Source organism: Anser anser (genome assembly GCF_964211835.1).
Source record: "Anser anser genome assembly, chromosome: 12".
Lineage (NCBI taxonomy): Eukaryota > Metazoa > Chordata > Aves > Anseriformes > Anatidae > Anser > Anser anser.
Window position 1 is genome coordinate 20,850,882 of NC_139733.1, and position 23,899 is coordinate 20,874,780.

At 41.8% G+C, this 23,899-nt stretch overlaps 1 protein-coding gene across 8 annotated transcripts in view; it reads left to right on the plus strand.

The window, feature by feature from the left end:
• The window catches only part of CHL1 (cell adhesion molecule L1 like), a 127,938-nt gene that overhangs the window by 32,992 nt on the left and 71,047 nt on the right, over positions 1 to 23,899 (plus strand). The window contains exon 1 of one of the 8 annotated variants that reach the window (XM_083795853.1): positions 10,578 to 10,730. The exons of the other annotated variants lie outside the window; for them this stretch is intronic. The gene's annotated coding sequence lies outside the window, so the exon portion shown is untranslated. Of the gene's footprint in view, positions 1 to 10,577; positions 10,731 to 23,899 lie in introns of those variants that run through there. 8 annotated transcript variants of the gene reach the window in all.

The window sequence follows — 23,899 nt, forward strand, 5'->3', positions numbered from 1 at the left end:
ATCCTTCTTACGTATCTGCTGCTGGATTTGATTTTGCACACTTTTGCGGTCTGTAAAATTCTTAATGACAAAGTTGGTGGTAAAATTTAGTCTGTCTAAATGTTGCTTTGACTTCTTTTTAGTAAATTTTTTTTTCCTTTATTATACAGCTGATAAATATGTTTTTCTTTACATCCAGTGATGGTTTCAAGTAGAGAATAATTTTCTGATTTCTGATGAACCTCAACTAATCAAGCAGTAGGTTTCAGATGCTGTGTACATCTAGATCTCTATAAAATCTGATTGTTTTGATTCGGGTCCCTTTAGGAACAGCTCTGAACAGCTCACTTTCTTTGTCAGTCTACAAGTTAGCTTAGAAACTTTCTTTCTTTCGTGACCAGCCATCTGGAAGGGTCACCCTGTGAAGACTGCCCCTATTTTGTAGGTTTGCATGAGCAAAGAGAATAAAAGTTTACTCATTTTTTGTTTGGTTTGGTTTTGTTTCCACTGGGGTGGATACACAATGTTATTGTTTCTTCTTACTCCCTAAAACACATGCATTTTACTAAAATAAACAAACCCCACCACCAAAAAATAAATAAATAAACCCACCCACCAACCATCAACAAAACCAAGCAAACAAGCAAAACTCTCCTCCGGTCTCCTCCCTGAGGCTGCCGCATGGGCTGGGCTTTGCCATTTTAAAGGAGAAATACTGGAAGTGTAGGCGTAACATTCTGAGCGCAAACTCGAGCAGATTTTTGTATCTGCCCTTCTCTCTTAGCAGAAAAGGTCACGGAGTAATGCAGCCTTTATAACCAGCTGTGCTCTCGGCTCTCCATGCGTCAGAGCTGTGGATGTTTGGGAAATGTGCTCTTCCCCTTCCTGGGGCTGACAGCTCTCCACACACCCCCTTCCCTGCCTGCGGTGCCCTTTCCTCCCCAGCTCAGCACCGTGACCCCCTCGCCTGGCCTGACCAGAATCTGAACCCAAACCCATTCAGACAGGGTTCGGAGTTAAGTTAATGTATGCCCCCCAGCTGCCCCGCAAAATAAGTGCATGTACACAGGACCTTTTCATTTCAACACATCTCTTTCTCAGCTAGGGGAGTTGTCATTAAGATTTCATTGCATTTAACTGTGTGATAAATTTAATTGTAAGCCTTCCTATATTTAGAGTTTGTAAGTCTTACCTTGTAAAAGTTACTTGTTGACTTGAAAGTTAGTACTCCTTTGCATTTAGAATTCAGGGCTTGACATGTGAAGCTGCATTTATAAATAGGATACACCTTTGTGTCATTTTCTACTTGCTCAAAAGCCAAATGTCTGGTGAGGGAAGCTCCCATCCTGAGGAGAAGAAAGGGCTCATTAAAAACATTAGCTGCCATAGAATAAATTGAGCTACAGTGCTCTACAAAAAGATTATAATAACTGTAATAATAAATGGATTAATAATACATTACAGGAGAATTCCTCCAGTCAGATTGTCACAGGCTTATCTCTGAAAATTGACATCGGCGAGGTGTGTCACAGGAGTTCATGACCTTAACTGATGCATTCAAGAGCTCTCCACACTCCCAAGTCCACTTCAATCCAGATCTCTGTACTCTTGGCAGTCTTCTAGACAGACATGGGATAAGTGGAGCCATTTGAGGTGGCAAGATGGGAGGTACCTCTGAGCCGGAACAAGGGAATCCCCAGCTTTATCCTGAAGTAATTGGAGTAGGTCCAAACCTGGCTGCTTACAAGGGAGAACTCAGGTTACTGGTCCAGCACCATGGGCAGTACAACACTGGTGGGGACACACTCGGCTCGTGTGACAGGGGTCCAGGAATACCTGCTGCCTCCGTCCCATGGAGAGCTTCCCTGACATTGGAGCTTTTGGGTAAAGCTCACTTTTGTATGTGTCATGAGCAAATTCTCTCTCCCAGACCTGCAGATGAGCTATCCCAAAAGTGATGCTCTGCAGTGTGATGGAGCTGTTCCTGTGCTCCATGGGAAGGTTTGAGTGGAAGCACAGCCTTCCCATACGAGGAGAGCTTGGGGATTTCCACTGCCTGCCTTGCACCAGGACTGGCTTTGTAATGGCTGCTAGGCACCTGTGCTGCGCTGGGGAAAAATTGCATTAAGGGAATTGATTACCCAGATGTTGTAAGCCCATGCTGGTTGTAAATGGCATCTTTAGGCACCTAGTCACCTTTAAAATTAATCCATTAGTCACTTTTGAGAAGCCAAACAGCCCTCTTAAGCCTGGGGACTACTGAAGATGGAGGTTACGTGAGTTGTGAGGTTGGTAATTTGTAGAATAATTTGGGCTGGAAGGTACCTGGGGGAGTTGCCTGGATGCCTCAGTTCAGAAAGGAATCAATGGGTTCCAAGTACAGATTATGGGCAAAAGTTGTCTTTTTACTGTATATCTCAGTGAATGATGCTTCTGGATGTCCCTGTGTACACCTACACGCAAGTATTTGTAGATGTTCTCGGCACTGAGTTTGCATGTGCAAACTTTGTCCGTGGAAGATATAAAAGCAAAATTCATCCTGAGATGATTTTAAAAAGCAAAAATGTCACTTAGCGCGAAAAGGCAGTCATAAGGACATCAGTTGTTTTCTTATCAGTGCTTTGCATCATGTTAATACTACAGCCAGTAGTAAATTGCATAGGCATTGAGGGATTGTACTGGATCAAAGGAAATGCTAGCAGGGCTTTTATACCAGAAGATTTTGAGTTTGCTTGTGAATTCTCACAATATGTGGTTTTCTTTATTTGCTGGCTGACGTGAGGGGAGCTGAACGGTTACTCTATTTGGTGCTAGGATTCCTCTCTTTCCTAATGTATTGCCTTGCTTTGGAGCACTGGTTTATTCGATACATATCGGAAAAAGTAGAGTAAGGTATCAAATAAAGGTAATGCATTAGTGTACCAAATTGTTATGGCACCAGCAAATGACCAGACTGCTGCCTGTGTATCATGTGGTCATGCAGGGAGATGAAAGCCCAGTTTGGTTTTTCAGCCCTCCAAGCAATAAAAGACACAGTTGGCAGCACTGAAAATGTTGAATTTTGGAACAGAGCAAACAGGTACCTGCTAGGAATCTGCTAAAATAGTGATGGCCTGGGGCTGGCAGCATATAACAAGGGGAATACGGCTCTACCTGCCAAATCAGTTCTGTGCCTCCATGCTATTTCTGTATTGACTGCTGTCAGAGGCAGGAGAAAAGGCTAAATGCTATGGCTATTCTTACATTTTTTAGAAATGAAACTAGGTTCATTAGCACTCTCATCAAATGGCTTTCAGTTGCTATCAGTCTGACTTGTATTTGAATTGATGACCTTGAGATGAAAGGCTTTTTATTCTATTACCAATCTCCTGAGCCATCAAATCTTTAATATGCCGTGTAAAATCAGCTTTCAGATGGTATTTCTTTTATATAATATTGCCATTTATTATTAACAATGTCTGATTTTGTGTGCTACTAGCTCTAATTGTGCATAATGCTACTTTTGTTATTCCTATTATTTCAAATATATCTACTATATTACTATATACATGTAGACATAGAGAAAACAGATTGGTAAGAGACAGTGATTCAGCTTTATATAAAGTAGAGTTAATAAAATTATGTAAAAATACAAAGGTAGAATAAATTCAGCATCAGCAAAGTTCATGTATTAGTTCAGTAAACTGAAATATAAAATTCAGTTTTGAAGTTGAAATAAGCTTTCTTGCAAAGTACCATATGGGACAACCAAATGCAGAGTAAATTAAGAAAAATGAATAAGAATATGCAACACAAACTATTGCAAAGAAGGAAGTATGTTACATACCACCCTTTTCCTAAAGATAGACCGTGTTAAGAAACCAGTGTGTACAGGGACACAAAGCAGAAGTGTAATGAGGTGGCTTCTCCTACTTTAGTTTTATTTGAATGTGATTCTTGAGAAAACATGAAACTGGCAGCACTGGGATAAAAGGCGCCTTTGTGGATGGAGTCATTGCAAACTCTGAAGTATGATAGCTAAATGTACATATTTGTCCTTACTTACAAGTATGTAATATGAATCTTAAAGACAACATGAGGCTGATGATGTCCTGAGCAGCAGTACTCAGTTGTGGTGGCAAATGAAATGATACTTTCACCGTTATTTTGCTCCAGAGGAGATAATGCAGATATTATTTCTTGGGTGGTGTTGACAAGTGTTAGGATGCAAATCTGACCCAGGATCTCGAGGGGTCCTCGAGATGAACTTTCTTCATCGCACTGCAGAGCCAGCTTCCAGGAGCGGTGTTCATCTGGAGTCCTTTTAAGAGGCTTCCAGTGATGGGGTCCCAAGAGCCTCCTTGGAGAAAACGTATTCAAACGATTAACTGTCTATATGGTTCAGAAAATTTTAATTCTATCTGTCCTTAATTTTTCTTACTGCGAATTAAGCCAGTCACTTCTGTTCATAAAGTATAAATAATTGTGGTTTTCTTAATTATAGCCTGTTGTATATTGGGAGATAGCTGTTATATCTACTTTTTGGACCTTATTTTTTATAGACCAAGTAAATACCCTCCTTCCTAGGTCATGTTTTCTAAATCTCATATGAATAATTACCTTCCATGTCCTGTGGTTAACATCTGTTAATATTTCCCAAAACACCACTTGTCTCTCTGGAAGCAGACTTGCATTGCTGATTCATGTTTAGGTTTTATCCTTCCTAACCTCTATGTTCTCTTTCTTACAAAGCACATCTTAGAGTTTGCATTTGATTATTTCCAAAAGAAGCTGGACTTTGTGTACCTTTATACCTAATTGTGTTCATGATGTTGGATGCTTTTCCTCCATGTCGAGATCATTTGGCATGCTGGTGCTGTCCTCCTGAGTGCTTACAGCTTCTCCACACTTGGTATCTTTGTGTTACCAAAGTCATTCACGAATAACTGGGTCAAGCACAGCCCCTGTGGAGATGCACTGGTGTTTTCTCTCAATTTGGAAGTGAGCAGTGGAAAGCTCTTCTATGAGTGTGTTTATTGTTAGTTAAAAAATAAAGTAATAAAGTTAGATCTGCCTTACTGTGGTCGAATATTTTTGGCTAATCAAAATATATCTAACTCCTTTATGATAGGGTAGTTATCCATTTATTAAAAAAAAAAAAAAAAAGAGGGGGAAAAAAATTGGGTTGACCTGATTAGTTCTTCACAAAATATATACAGAGGGAAATGTGGTTGTGGAGGACCAAGTCCTTAGGTGTGGAAAAGGCAAATATAAGGGTCGAATTCTATTGTGGATAGGAAGGAAGTCCAAAAACTGCTAAGGATAAGTGTGGATGGACATTGGAAAGAGACTTGCTGATGACAAGCCAGCCAGCCCAGCCCGAGGGTGCTGAGGCAGGGCAGGAGCAGCCCTGACTTGGCACTTCCCGGAGCAGCAGAGCCATGGTGGGATCTGCCAGGAGGCTTCTGCAAGTCCTTCCCAGCCCTCTGCTCTGAGGAGATGATAAAAGCTTGGTTTGGGCCAACATTTAAAAGCCAAAATTGTTCCAAAGCAAGTTCTTAAAAATCATGCTTTGTTTTGTGAGGGGTATGTGTGGGGGATGTGTATAATATTGAAGCTTTGCTACAGCATAAATACGGATGCAATAAGTTAATGCATTAGTTGTACAGTTAGGTATAGACTTAGTGCGTAGCACAATGCTCTGAGGCTTCCGTCTACCATAGTAGAAGTGTATAATAGTAGACACTGGAATAATAAATAAATAGTAAATATAATAAATTGTTTTTAAAAGATAGGATAAATTACGCATAATGAGATTATCTCCTGAAAAAGCACAGCCTATTTTTTGTTAGCTCTTCATAGTTTGTTCTGTTTCTAAGCCCTGCTACCATAGACGTTAGTATTCATATTTTCCTTTCTGCTAAGAGGAGTAGCCACCATTTCTGCTAAGAGGAGTAGCCACCATTTCTGCAAAGCCACACTCCAGTTAGCCGCTTCTGAGGCAGGTCTGATAACTGGCTGCCTACAGTTCTGTAGTCTGGAATAAAGGAAAATATTTAGAAAAAATACCAATATCCTCCATGAAATGAAAGGATAAATTATTTTTCGGAAAGTGACAGGGTGTTAAATTCCTTTTTTAAATTAATTCTTTGACAGACTAGTGTAAGTAAGCAATAGAGAATGGAGAGTGATTAAAAATGTAAGAATTAACAGTAAAGAGTAGGCAAGGAATTGTTATTTATACAGATTTACATCCTGTGATATAAAGAGGATTAAAGAATAAACTTACCTCTGGCATTTATTTTAGAAAAAGTCCTAGGGACAGGTGACACAAATAACTCTAATGTGCCAATATGCCAATGGGGTCAATAGGACAAACCCAAAGAGTTATTGTAGGGAAAAAATCTGTGCTCATTTTTTTCTATCATGTTCCCACTCAAACTATTCAGGTAAACTGATAAAATTAAATTGATTAAAATGATGATCAGTCTGGAAAATGGCATGATATTTTTGTCTAAATGTGGTTTGTGGAGAAATTTATAAAGCCAAATAATTGCATAGAGAGTTCTAGTCTGTGAACCATATTGTTATTGCTATTGCCAGTACTTTGTCTTCAGATGGCAGGAACTCTCAGCCTGTAAAGAGTGAGAAATGGTTTTGTTCTCTGACAGTCTGAAAACTGCTTCTGACACCCGTCTCCAGCCTTGATTTGATTAACAGAAGTGATGATTCTCCCCAAAAGAATAAGGCCATGCAGGGATCGCCCCGAGGAGGAGCGGGCAGAGGTGGTGCCCGCGCGTTCCCTCCTCGGCAGCTCAAGCCACAGCAGCACGTCAGCTCGTGTTAGGCTCAGCCCTCGGTTTCTCTTCTGAAATCCCATGTGCTTCACAGAGTGCTTGTGTTTCCTGCGTGTGACAACCACTTAAGGTAGCAATGGGGAAATGTTTGCAGAGGTCAGTGGTGAATGGACTGCTGCTTGCTCCTCAGGCGTCAGTGTCGTGCACTGAGGATGCTCGACACGTGCCCATACGACTGCTGCTCTACGTGCCACTTGTGCACGCCAAGGAGACTCGCGAAATTACACCTTAGCTGACCAAATCAGCAACAAGTTAAAGATTTCCGTCTTGAAAATAGTTGCGATTGCACTTCTATAATCTGGTGATGTGTAACAGAATGACTTGTAGGCCTGAATCTGTCTTGACAGAAACGTGACGGATTACTTAGGATTTTTCTTTAAATGCTGCTGCGCTATTGAGATAGCTCCTCAAAACCCATCCTGTCATGCTAGTTCAAAAATTGTTGCAGTAGAAGTTATTCCTATGTACCTATAAGATAGATTGTTGTTCTGCTGTGCTGACAGCTGCTGCTCAGTAATCCGTTTATTTGGCTGCACCGGCTTTCTCAGCTGCACAGAGGCAGGATTGCCAAGTGGGCAGATACCTCCTCAAGATACTCTACTTTGTGTGTTTTTTCACTGCTACCTTTGGGGGGTTAGGGAGGGTGAGGTGTGTGTTTATTGCCTCCTAAGCACTTCCTGTCCAAGCTCAGTGTTTTATATTCCACCAGAAAATCCCTGATCATGTCCAAGCATGGCAGAAGAGAAAAAAATAAAAATAAAACTTACTACTATATGGCCTGATGAACCTTTTTCCCTTTAGTGTAGTTGTTGTTTTGTCCTCGCATACAAGGCTAGAGGTAAGGGGAGTGTTCCAGCTACCCAGTGCCTGAAATAATTTGGATGAAATTCATTATTATTAGCACACAGAAAGGGCAAAGCCAATTGCCACACGAGTTCATTACAAGGGAATTATTCCCTTATATACGTTTACCAAGAGTCAGGCCTAAGTGAGCTGGCTCATTAAATCCAAGAACTTGGATACTGTTAGCCCTCCTCTAGATTTAATAGGCATGCTTTTTCCGAAGGGCTGCGTTTCTGTAATGTGCTGCGTGGCACACGCAGACACCTGACAGATGCTCGGCATCTTCCTGCATCCAACGAGGGTCGCAGCTTTGACAAATGCCGAAGAAGGGCTGTCAGGGATGCTGCCCCAGGGGATTTTTTGCACGTACCCAGAGCTCGGGAGAAGCTGCTGTGAAATAAACACTTGTTGTGGGCTGGCTGCAAGCAGCTTGCGTCGGCTGGAGGTCATGGCGGTTCCTGCCGGCACACCAGAGCTCTGTCTGCGAGCGCGGGGCGAGAGGACAGCCGCTAATAAGGGACCCTGCGTTGTGTCAGCAATGTGCTGTGCTGGAGAACAAAGGCACACTGTCTATGCTCATAATCTGTCATTTGAAAATTAATGAACAAATGGCAGGCTACAGATGGGATGGCTATGAAACCCCTTGTAGCAGGCGAGAGCTGCTTTCCCACCGAGCGCTTTCTGCTTAATGATTTGGTTTCGTATTTGAGGAAGTCTTTGTTGCTGTGCACTGGTTCTGGGCAAACTACTTGTTGGGGGGGATAAACCTTCTGAAGGATGTTTCATGCCTACAATAAATACTTACTCTTCTTAGGTCCTTTGGATACAGTATCATGAAATCATTCAAATTAATTATGCAAGAGGTCTTTTTGATCATCTGTTGATCTGTTTTGTCCCTACATTTTTTATTTTTATTTTTTTTTTCCAGTAACCAGCTTTGGTTTATCTTTTCACAATTCAGATTTACGTAAAAAGTTGATGATAAATGAAAATCAAGCCTTTCTAACAAAACAAGGTACTCTGTAAGCTCTGAACCCAAAAGCCTGACTTGGTTTCCTACTGATTTGCATTGCCCATTGCTCATCTTGGAACAGCGCTCAGGCAATTTCTGTCTTCTCCAATGGGCAGGAGATAATGCTGGGTTAGTCACAGCCTAGATTATATACAGGCTGGCTTGCCAGTGAATATATTGGGATTTGCCATTCAGCTGCTCTCAAACAGCATTTATAGTGTCCTTTTTCTCAGTGGAGGTGCTAGTTTGAGATTTTTCTTTTGAAACTTCCCCGTTCATCAGTGATTGAGGGGTTTGCATAGATGGGACAGACTGCAAAAGTATAAAAACCTTATTTTCTCAAAAAGCTGTCTTAGAAAATGGCATTTCTTCCTTGGCCAAGAGAGAAAAAAGAAAAAAAAAAAGTTCTCATCAAACCAGTCTATTTCAACATTATAACCTCTATCCCCCAAATGTGTTTTTTTTTTTTTTGCCCAAAACCTGCTCATTACAGAGGATTTTCATTTCTCTCCGATGGGTTTATGCTGGAGGTGTTATCTGCGGGTGAATTCCTGGGCTCACAGGCGCACACTGGGGCTGGCAGCGAGGATGGAGCCTGGGGCGATGCATCCCCGGGGAACACGCGTGCAGGGAAGCAGGGCCTTCATCCCAGCTGCCCGGGCATTGGCATCGTCAGAGGGCTGCGATAAGCACGGGAAGAACGGCATCAAGAAAGCCCTTGCAAAACTTTCTGTTTGTCGCTTACTTTGCAACTGAGAATAGCTGAAACCAGCCCTTGGTGCCACTCATTATTAAACGCTTTCCTTAGCAAATGGGCTTGAATGCAAACATCGCCTTTCGTCTCCCTCTAAACTGCTAATGCTTTTGACATATTTTTTTGAAGTTCCCATTTAGAGCTGTAGCCTTTGGACTCCCTGTAGTTTGCTGGCAGTGTCCAGACCTGGAACTTTATTTTTCCTTCTTGTATGAAGTATTAAAACCAGTGAGAAAAGGTTGCTTAGTGTAAGGATTAACTCAAGCTACAGTTTCTCTTCACTCCATTTTCTGTTCAGAGTCATTCTCCCACTTCCAGAACAAGTGACCTGTCACTTCAGGGTGCTGTGTCTGATGGAAAGTGCTGCACTGGATCCACCAGGAGTCAACAGCTGCAGTCTGAATGCTGCCGGTGGGAGGGGACGATGGTGCTGTCGGGGAGCAAATCAGAGCAGTGCTGTCACTTGAAGAGAAATACTTTGGAAAAACGACCACGTTTCTGTGGAAAATAATAAGTAGAAAATAATATTTTGGATTAAATGTTACAGGAATTATACAGTAGTTTCATCAGGTTGTTTGGCCAACTGTCCCACTTTGAAGCTGATTCTGCTGGAAGCCCTCCTGGAAAGCATGTGCAGATATAGGATGCTGGTAGCTGTGGAAAACAGAAAAGGTTAAAGCCTGAGATTACTGTGACAATCAAAGACAGAAATAAGCTGAGTTTGGGAATACATTTTACTTATATATATATATATAAGTATATATATTATATATTATTCACTCAGCTGTAGTGGAGGATGGAATTTAAAATATTTCTTGCTCAATTTAAATTGACTTTTATGAGTTCATTGAATAGTAGGCAGGAGGACAAACTCAAGTGTCCTAAAGATCAGGCTCTGCAAGTACCACATATAGGAAGATAAAGTACTGAATGCTTTCCCCCGACAAACGTGGCTCTGCTGGCACATGATCCGTATTTCCAGCTCTAGGACGCATCACCCTGAAAATTGCAAAACTAAGTATTAAGAAATATGCCTTGAAAATATGCCAGCTAAGTTCCTTAAAAGGATCTGAGACGGGGTGACTCACTACTCAAATGGCCATTCATTGCATCTGCAGAGCATTTCAGGTTAAATTCTCTGAAATAGCAATGATTTCTTGTAGAAGCTCCGTGTTGCAGAGCCAGTGCTGCTGCGGCAGCCCAGGGCTGAGGTCCTGGCACAGCGGGCGGCAGAGAGGTGACAGCAGCCTTGCTACCGCCAGCCTGAGCAGCGAGGAGGAGGAACACAGAGGCTTCCCATAATAAGGTTTGAAATTTCTGAGTTGATTTAAAAGCTGATCTGAAGCAGGGTTTGGGTGCTAATCAGCTGGTTGGCTACCTGGGTCACCATGAAGGAGCGTACCTGGAATACTGTCGTCTTGTCCCAGCGTGCCACTTACAGTGCGTGAGGCAGGGCTTGGGAAGCACAGGGGTTTATGAGACCACATTTATAAAACATTTGTGATCTGTTGATGCATGAACTGTAGTAACTACTTCGTGCCAAGGTCTATCTTTCCATATTCTTTTGATCTCTTTGCTGTTTTGTGTCATATAGCATTGTTTGCTGCACATTTTGGCAATGAGAACAGAATCTTTTTTTTCTATCCAGTCTGTATTTTTGAATTTATTTCTCAGCCCAGATTTTTTTTCCCCTCTCTCCAATAAAGCTGCTTTTTCAGTCTCTCACTGCTGTTTCCCTGACAGTAGTGGACTGAGTGTTTCAGTTTTGAAGACCCTAAATTCAGGAACTCTGTAGAAACCTACCTTTCAGAAAACACTAACTTCATCTGCTGAAAAGCAGATCCTTTTGAGCGTTCATCTGACTTGGGAATACAACCATTTGCAGCCCTGAGCAGCCTCAGCTGGCACAGCTGGGTGAAGCCAGGAGGAACGTGCCAGCGTGCCTAACGAGCTTGTGCTCGGTGGCTGCGGTCCGTGCCAGGCGGTGAGTGGCAGCCTGTTTGCCTCCCTGCCTCCTCCTGAGTGCAACCAGCTTCTTTCTGTCTTTTTCAATAAGCAGAGGGAGCTGCACATCAAGGCAGCATCTTTCATGGTTGTTTTGCATAGCTTCTGATCCACGTTTGAGGAACCTTTACTGTTTTTTTGTTGTTTGGTTGGGTGTACAGATATATTTTGGCTTCTTGTGTTCAATTATTCATTTTTCATCTTTGAACCTTGATAGGGGAGAAAGAAAGAAAGAATAGTTATCTGCTTTCAGGTTTGGATATACTGTATTATAGTCTCTTGTAATTCCTTATGGAAGAGGGATCCAAACTCAGCTAAAGTTAACGTGAATCTGTCTGCTAACTTTCATGTTACCTTAGTGGTCTTCCTATGTTTGGCTCAAAAGGTGTGTTTGGGTAGAAGAAATGGTGTGGCTTATTTGACAGTTTGTATAGTGACCTTATTCCCCCTGTGTTTGGGGGAAAAATGGGAATATTCTACTTACAGCCACAGAATCAATCCTCTCTGTAGGCATTGATTACTTTTGTCTCTCACAAGTTGACTTGTATTCTCATCTGTCTCCCACCCTCAAGTCCAGGTCTTTAAGTTGAGCATGTCTCTATGTTCCACAGGTGTGTGTTTTGCAGTGGTAAACCAATATTTTCCTTTACAAAATACAAGCAGAGTAATTTTGCCTCAGGTAAATTCTTTCTCTGGGAAAACGCATTCAGGAATGCTTCGGGGCTTGTATCTCAAGATAAAACAGAAATCTGTCTTGCCTGTAAGATGTGAGTCAATTTTCATGTCTACGGCAGCTGAAGGAAAATTAGCAGAAAAAAATATGTACAGGATTAAAATGAACCAAACACAGTAAAACCATCAGAATATATACACATGGTAGGCTCTACACTTCTTGGTAGCTTTTGATGTGATTTTCCGTCTCATGTGAAGTGCGCTGTGCAGCTCTCATGGACCCGTCCTGAGCCCTTCCCTGTCTGTGTCAGATTTCTTCCTCGTCTCCTCTCTGCCTTTGTGAAAAGACAGGATGATGGCACGTCTGTCCTTCTAGCTCTGGGGTCTGAAGGTGGCACTGCCAAGTGGTGTCAGGTAATCTCCGGACACAGTGAGGGGTGCTGCCCCAAGGCTTTCCCTGGGGCGGTGCAGGACTCCCACGTCTCCAGTACTGGGTCAATGCTCTAAATTGTGGAAATAAGTCTCCATTGGCTGTCTTTAGAAGGGAAAGAGACAATTATGGTGGTGAATTTCCTTATTCTAAGGTAGATGTGTGTTTTTGAGGTTTGGCAATTAAAGAAAGAGACAATTTAAAAAAGAATTAAAAAACGTTATCTTTTAAAATGTCAGGCAGGAGGTTTGATTGAGTTGCAAATACACACCTGAACTTTTAATTAGTTTACTATCTTGTTTAGACAGCTGCATTTTTTTGTCACTATAATGTGTGAATGAGCCTTGGTCTTCCTTCTTCGTGAAAGCCAGAGGTCTGGGGTGCTGCAGCTCTCCAGCCCATGCAGGCACCCGTGGCGCTGTTAGGCCAAGGTGGCTGCGCATCAGCAACAGAGCCTGAGACCAGCATATAATTACCTCGTGTTTCTTTATGAATCCTCTTTTAGGCGGGGGAATTGCATAACTTAATTAACGTGAGTAATACTAATTATTTTGGATCTGTCATTGCACAAGTGATGATGAATAATGCAGATACTGCTGTGGCACTAAATGTGGTGGTTGAGGATCTTTTTTGCCTTTTTCCCTCATCATCCATCTTGAAGTATTGTGACATTGGGTGACATAGATAAACCTGAATTCTGTAATTAAGTCTTATTTTAATGATCCTGGAAAACATTCCATTTTGCATGTTCTCGTAGTATAAATGTGGCTTAATGAGTCTTTCAGCTTTCCTATCTGCTTGCTGCACTGCTGACATTTCTCCATTCGGATAACAAGATGCAGGAGGATAAAACTATCTTTAAAATTCTCCACACTGGCATATGTAGGTTTTCATATTAATGGAGATATTTTCATGCCTTTAGGTCAATGGTTTATTGACATTTATCTGTGGAAGGCCATGTCAGGCCTCTTGCAAAACAAATATCCCTAAAAGAGAAGTGAGGAATTCAGTGGCTAAATTAGATTTTTATTTTTATTTTTTCTAAAAGAATTCACCTTATGGTCCAAGAAAATTGATGTAATTAGGATTTTTTTTGCATGTCTACTTGTAGAAAGCAAGTTTTAAGACTTCTTGCACTGGCTTCTACATTTGCAAAAAAAAATCATATATGATGAAAACACTGAAAACACAGGTGTCAGCCCCCTCGCCATAAATTGTGCACAGATTCAATTAAATGTGTGCTTCTACAGGAAAAGCTCATTCTTTCCTTGTTCTCTCATACTCTCCTCATTCTTTCTCCATGATGCATGCACTTGTGGGAGCAATGCCCCACATTTCCTGTGGAAATGTCTGGCCCCATCCTCTTGACACTCTCCCTTCAGATGTTTATATACATTCATAGAGTCACAGAATCGTGGATAAGATTCCCTCTCTGTCTTCTCCAAGCTAACCGTGCTCAGGTCTCTCAGCCTCTCCTTGCGTGACAAATGCTCCAATCCCCTCATCATCTTCTAAGGGTGATCCACATTGCAGTACAAGCCAAGATGCTATTTCCAGAAAATAAGCAAATGCAAGGCATATTTATTTGCTCTGTGACTTGAACTCAAAGGTTTTCAAATGAGAAAGAAAGTGCTCTTCAATTTCCCCAGTAGAAACAGTTACAAAGAGAAGAAATAGGTTGAAAGAATTGACTTTATTTTCTAGCCTAAGGCCAAGCAAAGCAATCACGTATAGAAGTATCAGATGTATTCTATGTATAGAATGGTAGAAAAATCTGGTCTGAAGCACAAGTGAACACTGTCACATGATGACTTTTAGGTATGTAATTACAATCATGCTGCATTTGGTAAGTGCGAATACTTACATTCCAGAGATTTGTTATCAAATTGGACATGGGGCTTAATTTAGATTAAATGCAGAAACTTCGTGTTTGAAAATTGCTCTGTATTTTGTGCCTCACAGGCATAAAGTGCAGATGAAAAAAAAAATTAAGATGGAGAGGAAATAAATACTCTATTTGTAGAGACAATGATACATTTATTTTTCTTTTCTAATTTACCATAAAGGTGCATGCATGATAATAGAAACAAATCAGCTTGGTACAAATCCATTGCAAACCAGAGGTGCACCACGTATATGAAAAAGGAAGATTAAGCACCCTAACTAGGGCCCTGTGGTAGCTTTTTTAGAATTGATTATTGTGAGACTGAGCCAAAATAATAAGCACGAAATGTTGGTTATGCTACTGATACACTGTGAACTATATCTAAGCAAAAAAAAATAGAGCTTATTTTTAGCATTAAGGGATGAAATTGAACCAGATTGAGAAGAAACACTTCAGACTATTTTGTGCAATTGGCTAAAACAAATATTGACTCCATAGTAAGGTATTGCAAATAAATTAAATTATTAAGGATTAGTAACTGGTTTAGTCTGTAGCGAATCCAGTGTAAAAAGCTTTAACTCTTTCCCTGGTCCTCCTTGACACTTTTATCTTTGGCCCTAGCAGCAGTCATGTTTATCTCCTGCACCAAACACTCATGTTCTCCAGGGACATCTTTGGCCAAATTGGTCCATAATCTTCCATAAAATGTTCTCCAGAGGGTTTTATTACTAAATGCTCTTGGTAAGGAATAGCATATGCAAAGTAGATCTGCACACATATGTCCTGTCTTATAGTAAATGGCTGAAATATGGCAGGGAAGTGCACTGCAGGAAAACTTCTGTTAGCTGAACCCTAGTTACTGAAATTCTCATAAGAAATTTGTGTTTGTCCCATAGGCTTTCCTATCACATCCTGCACTTCCAAGCATTTGTTTCAGGGCAGGAGAAGTGCTGGTTGGTGGATGCAGCTGGTACCATCCGAAATGCAGACCGATGCTCGGCACAGTGCTCGCCTCAAGCCTCAGCTGCCAGCTCCTGCCAGCCCTTACTCAGGAGAGCAATTGTTTAGGTCCAGTAATTTTGCTGGTGTACCATATATATCATTAGGATTCAATAGCCTGCTTTCTTGTTTCATTAAGGATGACAAAATAAAACATGAATACGTTTTCTTTTTTAGTATGAGCTGAAGTTAAATGTTCATTATTTCTTATGAATTTAACGTGAGCAAGCTCTTAATATGATGTCAGTCAAAGTCTTCTCTCTGATCCCTACTTGTCCCATTTTAATTTATGAGTGCAAAGGTCATCCAAGTGTTGCTTCTGGCCCTTTTCATTCCCTTGTGGCTTCTGGTTGTGCAACGTGTCGTCGTGTGTCCTGGTGGGTGGCATACACATTGCATCAGAACGTTATCTGACTTCTGGCGTGCACTGGTTTTCAACAAACCTCGTTCTAAAGCTGGAGCAGCCCTCAATAACTGCTTGTTCAGTGTGTTCTGTAGAAGGATGGTCACACGTGGTCCATGGTGTCCTGGAGGTGTCCCAGAGGCTTTTGGTGTATGGCACTGTGGTGGCCAGGAGGCAAAAAGGAGAATGTGATGTTTGTAATGTGACAGTGGTAGATTGAAGTGCAAGGGACCCGTGAGCCATGCTGTGGGTCTAAGGCAGCATAAAGCGGGCGTGGGTTTGTCTGCACCCAGGGATGCTTAGCCTGGGTGGGAGGGCACCTGCGTAGACGTAAACCAGTGTGGTGGGAAGGTGAAGGACTGGAAGGAGGAGGAAAGGAAAGGACTGAGTCAAGTATTTTACATAAGAATTGGATGGGAATGCTGTATGCGTTTTTGTGACATTTTTGCAAAATAGGAGCTGAATTGGTATGGCCGTGTAGTAAGTCTTTTTTGTGTCTTAGTGCTACTCAGAACCCAGTCACAATCAAGCCATACTGGCTAACACTAAAATATCATAATTGTTGGGTTTGTAAGCCACTGCACGTCTGTGTAAGAATGGTCTTAGTTCTGCTGATGAAGACAAGCTAAGAAAGTGAAAATCAGTGTGGAAAACAAAGTGCTTCTTAAGATGGGGAAAAGAGACAAAAATTGGTCTTATTTTTCATGAATAACCCATAATTAAGAATAAATACAATGGGGTAAGCTGGCCTGTAATTCAAGCTTCTTAATGTACCAGCTGCATCCTGTGGATCAGGAGCCTGAGTTTTCAGCCGCTAGAGCATGAAGGCACCTGTACTGTCCTGCTAAAGCTACCAGTGAGTGCTCAGCACAGGCTCTGCACACAGGTCCTGGTCTCTGCCTGCCACCAGCGTAATCCCAGATGCTGAGCAGGCAGCTGCTGCCTTCCCAGTACCGCCCTTAATACCTCGAGATTCCTCATGGCCCTTTTTGGTCCATTTCCTGTGCATTGCTGAAGGCAGTGATCAGAAGATCCTGGTGAAATAATAGTTTCATTTTAGTAATCTAAATGCAGTCTGTTGCACTGGAGCTCTAATGACACGCATACTATGATGTTATGGCTTTATGCTGTATTGCATCTGGGCATATTCAGGTATGAAGTTCCTCACATACAGGTTAAAAAGAATTCTCTATGAGATGTACAATCTCCCTTGAAAGAAATTGCACATTTTACTTTCTGTGTGATTAAATATTTCGCTACCAAGAAAAGCAAACTGTTAAGTTTGTACAATGATACATCTGCAACACAGCAGACATTTGCCTTGTAAGAGATGATTGCTTTTCTCTGATGGCCTGGATTTTGTCCGTATGCAGTAGTATACCAAGTAATAAAATTAAGCTGTCACTAGTGATAATAGCCTTGGAATGAGAGATATTTTCTTTTCACAGAAATGGACTTCCTCAGAAGTCTAGCTTCTGACACAGATGAGATACAAATGCTAATTTCTCACTGCTAGGTGTGTGTTTAATACCCTGAGTAGGACCGTGGACGATTTCAGTGTGGTGAGAGAGCTGGAACAAAAATAGTCCTAGAGAGAAACTCCAGCACTTGATGAAAAAATAATACAATCAATTAATAGATAATCAAGTATTAATAATTCAAGTGAGCTGGGGGATGAAAGTTGTTAATAATTAAACATTATTCTGATGGATTAAAATTAATCATAGTATCACTTCTCTATCTGGAGGCATCCTAGTGATAAATTTGAGTCTACCTCCTGATAGAACAGATTTCTGTAACCCACCTCAACGGCAGCGAGCGTGCAGTCAGTCAAGAGATGTGGGAAGCGTTCCTGGGTGTTATCTACATTTTTACAATCATTCAGGGAAACGGCTTTAATATCTGCAACAAAATGCATTCCAAAGGCAATGATTTTTATTATTTATTTATTTATTTATTCACATTTGGAGTTGCTTTTTTACTTCAGGAGCTGCTTTGTGCAGCAGAGCTGGGGGTGCCCTGTCGTGGTGGCCACGGGTGATGTTCGGGTGCGTGAGATCGGAGGGTGAAGGTGCTCCTTCAGGTGTAGGAGCTGAGCAAGAGGAGAGGCCCTGTGCTTGTTTTACTAAGCGATGTTTGGTGATTACTCCAGCTTTACTTCTCCATTGATCCTTCAGCACACCTCCATTTTAGATAATTTTCCTTGTAGTATTTGAGTCCTATAACTTGTATAAACAAACACTTCGAAAAGCTGGAAGATTACAGTTTTCTCATGAATTTTATTCATAGATCTCAAGTATGGAAATACGATGTTTGAATTCCTTCCTTGACTGCATTTCTTGCTAAGGGCAATGGCTGTTACATTGCAGGAGGAAATCATCTGTTTCATTTTTCTGTCTTTCCCTTTCCAGCCCTCTGGCCTTCTCATATCACAGCTACAGCTGCAGATATTTTTGTTTTATTTGGAGACGCAAGCGAATTGTCCCAAATCATCTGTGCATTGCAGGTCAGGGTGGTTATTGCCCATCTGAAATGGCTAAAGTAAGAGGCCAGGGAGCTACAGGAAAGAGCTGAAAGTTTTTGGTTGTACTAAACTGGGTGTGATGTTAGCCTCTGTGGTCTGAAGTGGCCTGAGTGGAAAATGACACATTTCTACATTCAGTAGAAAATGGCCAAATTAAGTGATATATAACCCACTTTGGAAAATGTAGCAGGTACAAAGTCACCAGAGGAAGAAGGGCACAAACTACTCAAGATAATTTTGGAATAATGAACAAATGGGAAGGAAGCATCTTTATTTTATAGCCTGGACTCTTACACACACGTTAATTTTCCAGGTAGTTCTAACCTCCTAGTTTCAAGCAGTGGAGTCTCAAAAGTTTTTCAGTCTCAAAAACAAGGAAGTTCTCCAGGTCCTTAGAAAAAAAAAATTCTGCCGTCCTTGTCCCCTTTCCCAGTAGCTCCTGGCAGCTCTAAATGCAGTATTTTTCGTGCAGCATTTGAGATTGATAGTTAGTCCTATATTCAGTGACTTCTGAAGGAAGGCAAGGGTAAAAATCTGGACTCATGAGAGGATCCAGAGACTCGCAGGCTTTCGCTTGCATTTAAATTCTTCCGCTTCTTGGTGCTTGTGTTTGATATCATCTGGGTTTTCACTGTAGTTTGCCCCTGTAAGTGGTATGTTGTTTTGCTACGGCTCACGTTACAAGCGTGTATTGTTTGCTCTCTGCAAAGACGCTGACCTCCAGGGCTCCAGCATCTGGAGCCGAGTCCGTCTTCACGTAAGGTGTGACTCATTGCCAGGCAGGGCACAGAAACCGAGAGACAGCCAAGGAGGGGAGGAAGGAACAGAAATTTCAGCAGATCGTTCCTGAAGCAGTGGTGTAAGGGACTGTTGTTCGAGCTGGTTTATTCTGAAATTATAGATTTGCACACACATGAACACAAGAGAAAGATTTGCTAGAAAAAAAAAAATCATATATTTCAAATATTTTTTCATATATTTAATTTGTAATGGGTTTACACACTAAAAGTGTTCATTGAATAGAATAAGATATCAAGATTTAGATGTATAATATGAGAAATTAGATTTAAATGGTAATTAAATTAATGGAATACTTTAATTACTTCTATCATTTACTTAATCTTCTACATTAGATTTTGAAGCATCTCTAGATCAGGAAGCAGGTCCTTTTAGAAGACCTTGTTGAGATAATTAAAACAGGAGGCAGATTTATCTCAGTCAGCATTACAAAAAGGAGAGGAACAAAGAATATTTCCTTCATGGTTGAGGTGTGTGTTTCTCTTGCTTTTCAGACACTTGCTTGGGGAGTAGTTCCAGGACCCCAAAGGCTGTTTTTGTACATGCTGCAAAATTCTCAAATTCTCATATGCAGGTCTTTTTATCGGTGAGTTTTGAAGATGAGACCTAGCTGGGGAGCTGCAATTCACTCGTGGCTTCAATGGCACGCAAGAGGGTGGAAAACATGAGTAATTTTCCAAGTTCAGAGCTCTCGTTTACATGTAGAGGGGGTTTGCGTCTCAAATCAATATAGAATTACTGTGAGGAAAGCTTTTTTTTTTTTTTGACTGTTATTTTCACTGAAACACACCCAATTCCCTCTAGTTTTACCAGAATTCCTGGCATCTCAGGGCTCTTTTGAGGTAAGATGAGACCAGCTTCAAAGCTCTGTGCTGGTGCTGCAGAGGGCTAATCACAGAAAGGTCTGGAGGAGGTAAGGTAAACTTGGACAAGGTAGAAACTCAGCAGCCCTCTCCTGCACATTACTTTTCTAGGAAACTTTCCTTTTGTGAGGGATGTTGAAAGAAGTGGTGTCATTTCTGTGAGAGCATCTCCGCATGCTACAGCCTGTGTATCGAGAGGTACTTATGAGAGCTCTTCCAGCTCAAACCCACTCTCTGTCCTTGTCGTGGGTGTTGTCATCTGGCCCTGGAGAGGCTGCTGATTGCAAGAGGGTGCAGATGAGCAGCAGTGCCTGATAGGGCTCTTGCCTCACTGCTTTTGACACCTGAAATCAACTCTTTCTGGTGATAAGGAGTGAGCTGAAGGAGTTCACTGATGTAACGTCGGTCTCTTTTACACATTCATGCATACATAACTACACATATCTGTGCCTATCTACCTCCACGTGCGTGTTTGTTGTGATGGGGAGCTCCAGGAGCTTGCATGTCTGCAGAATGGCTTCAGATATTCAGCCTACCTGAAATCTTTGTACTCTTGCTAAGCTGTGTTTGCTCACAAAAATATCTCCTCTGTGCCTCAGTTTCCCATCCACCCAGTAGGGGAAGAGCTCTGCTTGCTCTCTTAGGATCGCTTTTGAAGACAATTACAGGAAGAGGTGGTCAGTAGTGTTTGGAAATGAGGAATGTGGCCCATAGGGGAAGGGATAGGGAACTCTGGAAAATAATCTTTATTGAATATTTTCCAGGTTTAGGCTTGTGTTCTTTATTTTCTTTCCTGAGCTGTTTTTAATTTTGTTTTGGGGGTCAGTGTGGGAATCATGGTAAGCATTTCATTGAGGATGAACTGTGTAATGACAATGATTAGCATTCACACAGGGTAGCTCAGAGATGGGGAAAAAGACAGCTCGGCAAGTTTAATAAATGCTTTAATAAGTGGATCTGCTTCCTCGGTGCGTGGGGAGAGTACACAAACCAAAAAGATAAAACCCAAAACCCACACTGGGATTTTCAAATTACCCCTAGAGATTGTGCAGAGATTACCTACGATATTAATGTGAACAGAGCATCCGAATCCCTTGAAATCCTCCTCTCAATCATGTCCAGTGCCTGAAGGACTTGCTTTCCTGGAGGGAACTGTTTCTGGAGAGAACTGGGGGCTGCTTCTCCTGTGTTGGGCTTCAAGGGCTCGGAGGTTCCAGGCTCTCGAGTCCCAAGGTTTTAAGCAAGCTGAGCTGAGTAAAGGGCTTAAACCCACGAGTGGAATAAGAATTAAGTAATGCTTCCTGCCCTCTGTGGAAGTCAAAGCTGTATGGGTGGATTGGATCTGATGTCTGATTTCCCGGGTCTGGCCCATAATTGACATAGGTTTATTCAGAAGTCACCTCCAGTCTGTCTGCTCTGGGTTGTCACCTGTCATGGCTCTTCTGTCTGCTGGGCATCAGTGCCCTTTTAGACAGATTTATGCTATAGACCACGTTCCTATTATGACCAGTAGAATATGAAACGATGGGGGAAGCAGATGCACAATCTCACTGATTTTTTTTTCTTTGATGTAAAATTCCATTTCATTTTTACTCTTTTTCATTTTTCCTTTTTCTTTCTTTCTTCTTCAAGAACAGGTTTGTATTTGCTTTCTTTTATTCTTGTTACTGTAATGGGCTTTCTTGGTTCTACAGCCATAAGAAATCATGGCTTGATGAGGTTGCTGTGATACAGTTAAAAGTTTAAATTATAAACTCACAGTGAGAAAATCAGTGATGCATGATTAGTTGAATTTTTTTAATACAGTAGTTGTATTTTCATATTCATGTACAGGAATGTCATGTCAACTGCAGTAGGACTTTTAATACATATTAATAGACTCGGTTACAATGTGGATTGTTTGTACACCTTTTGGTAGACAGCTGAGGTATTAGGTCTGCACGGTATAGATTAGTCACTTGCTAAAGAAAACAATACACGAGCAGTAAGGTCAGCTTTGTTTGGAGACGGAGTTCCAGTGCATTGGCCATTCAACCAACAGGGTTAGAATTGCGATCAAATTTGCCAGCAGTATAAAATAAAATTCCTGTGTCAGAACGGAGCTCACCATTGTTACAGGTTGCCCACCTCGCAGGTTTTACTCCGTCGTTTTACTCCAGCCTGTCTAGAGGTCAGATGCCCCAGTAGGCCACATGCAAGGCAGAAAGTAGTCTGCCTTGAAATTTGTGTCGCTTATGAATGGAGTCAATCCTGGACCATTTTCTCTGCTTTGTGCTGTTCAGAAAAGAGAATTAACAGATGATTAATCTGTGAGTTCTTTAAATGCATTACGCTTCCCATTTAGTGTCAGACAAATGATGCAGGGTTTGCAGGAAATCCCTTTAAGCAAACAGTGAAGGGCGCTCACCTCTGAGCTGAAATGAAATGGCTGCCTGGGCAATTTGTTGCAGTGCTCGGATACCTCCTTGTACAGATTGTTTGTAATCCCTTTGGTAACCTTGGCATCACTGAAGCAGTCTAGAAAGAAATGTTTTAAAAATAAATATCCCGCATTTCCTTTATTTGAAATCTTTTGAACCATCCTTGATCCTTAAGTTTTCAAGAGTAGAGGCAGAGTAGAACTCTGAAGTTCTGAGAGTAGAGGCTTATTCTTTATCAAAATGATTGTTGGGGCGCTTAATGAGCTTTGTGCCAGACCGGTGACTTCAGTAACATGTCTGCAGCAAGAACCTTGCTCCTGCTGGCTGGGCACGCCGCTCTGCCCAGCATGAAGGCTGCGCCCCTGTTCAGCTTATCCGTGTAGCTTTTATGTGTGTCAAGACACCCATTTTGAATTAAGACCTAGTCACCTTTGTATGGAGCTAGTCCCTTTAAACGGTTGCTGTGTAGTGAAAGGAAAGTGTAAAAAAATTTCTAGTGCAAATCACGAGAAGTGAGAAATGTGTCTCTTTCTGCGGGTTGGGATTATGTTTCTGTTAAGCAGAACCTCATTTTCCCAGTGCAGAAGCTCTTAAATCTGCAAACTGCCCTCTTGAAAAGAAAGTGCAAGAAAATCATACTTAAATCTTCAAAGAAAAACATGACGAGATAAGGTGGAGGCTAATATTAGTGCGCGATAACCGCCTGACAGGCTCGCACTGCGCTGACGTGCCGTGTCACTGCCGTTGCAGACGGAGCGGAGCTCTTTGCTGGAGATGTAGCAATTGCAGATCAAGTGATATATAATTTGCTAAACTGCTTGTTAATTCTGTGATGTTATGAAATCTCCTGGGCATGTAATTACTACTAGTGTTTGCTTGACTTTACTACATAGCTTGACATATACCGTAGAAGTTTGTGCCTCGTAAAATTATGACCTAGGTATAAAATGCAACTATTAGGGAGCAAAATATTACCGTTAAAGGAGAAAGGATGGGACTAAAAGCACTCTAAAAATGCCTTCCATGGCTTGGAATTGCAAACATCCATACCATCTCCTGCTGATTACACGCGTTGTGGCAGCAATTGTTTCCCCGGCTGGGCTTTAATTTCCCCCAGCACACTGCCGCGCCGCGCTCCAGCCCGCAGTCACGGTTCTACCAGCAAGACTGTGAGGACTGCGTGGAGGGAGCGTGATTGACGGATATTTTAAGCCTTTTTGTGGTTCAGGATTAGTGGCACATTGATGTGCAAGGGTAGGATGTAGGCTGCTGGGCCCTGCCTGCTGCGGGAAGCTCCGACTCCAGCAGGGAACTGGAAGGACTTTGGGATGCCGTCGGGGTCTTTCCTTCCCAGAGGTTCGGCGTCAGCGCCTGAGCTCTGCAGAGCCTGGAGCAAAGGTGGTGCCATCTTTGTGACGAAATTGAAATCTCACTCCTTGTTATTTGTTGTGAAAGAGCTGCTGAGAGCCTTTCAAGT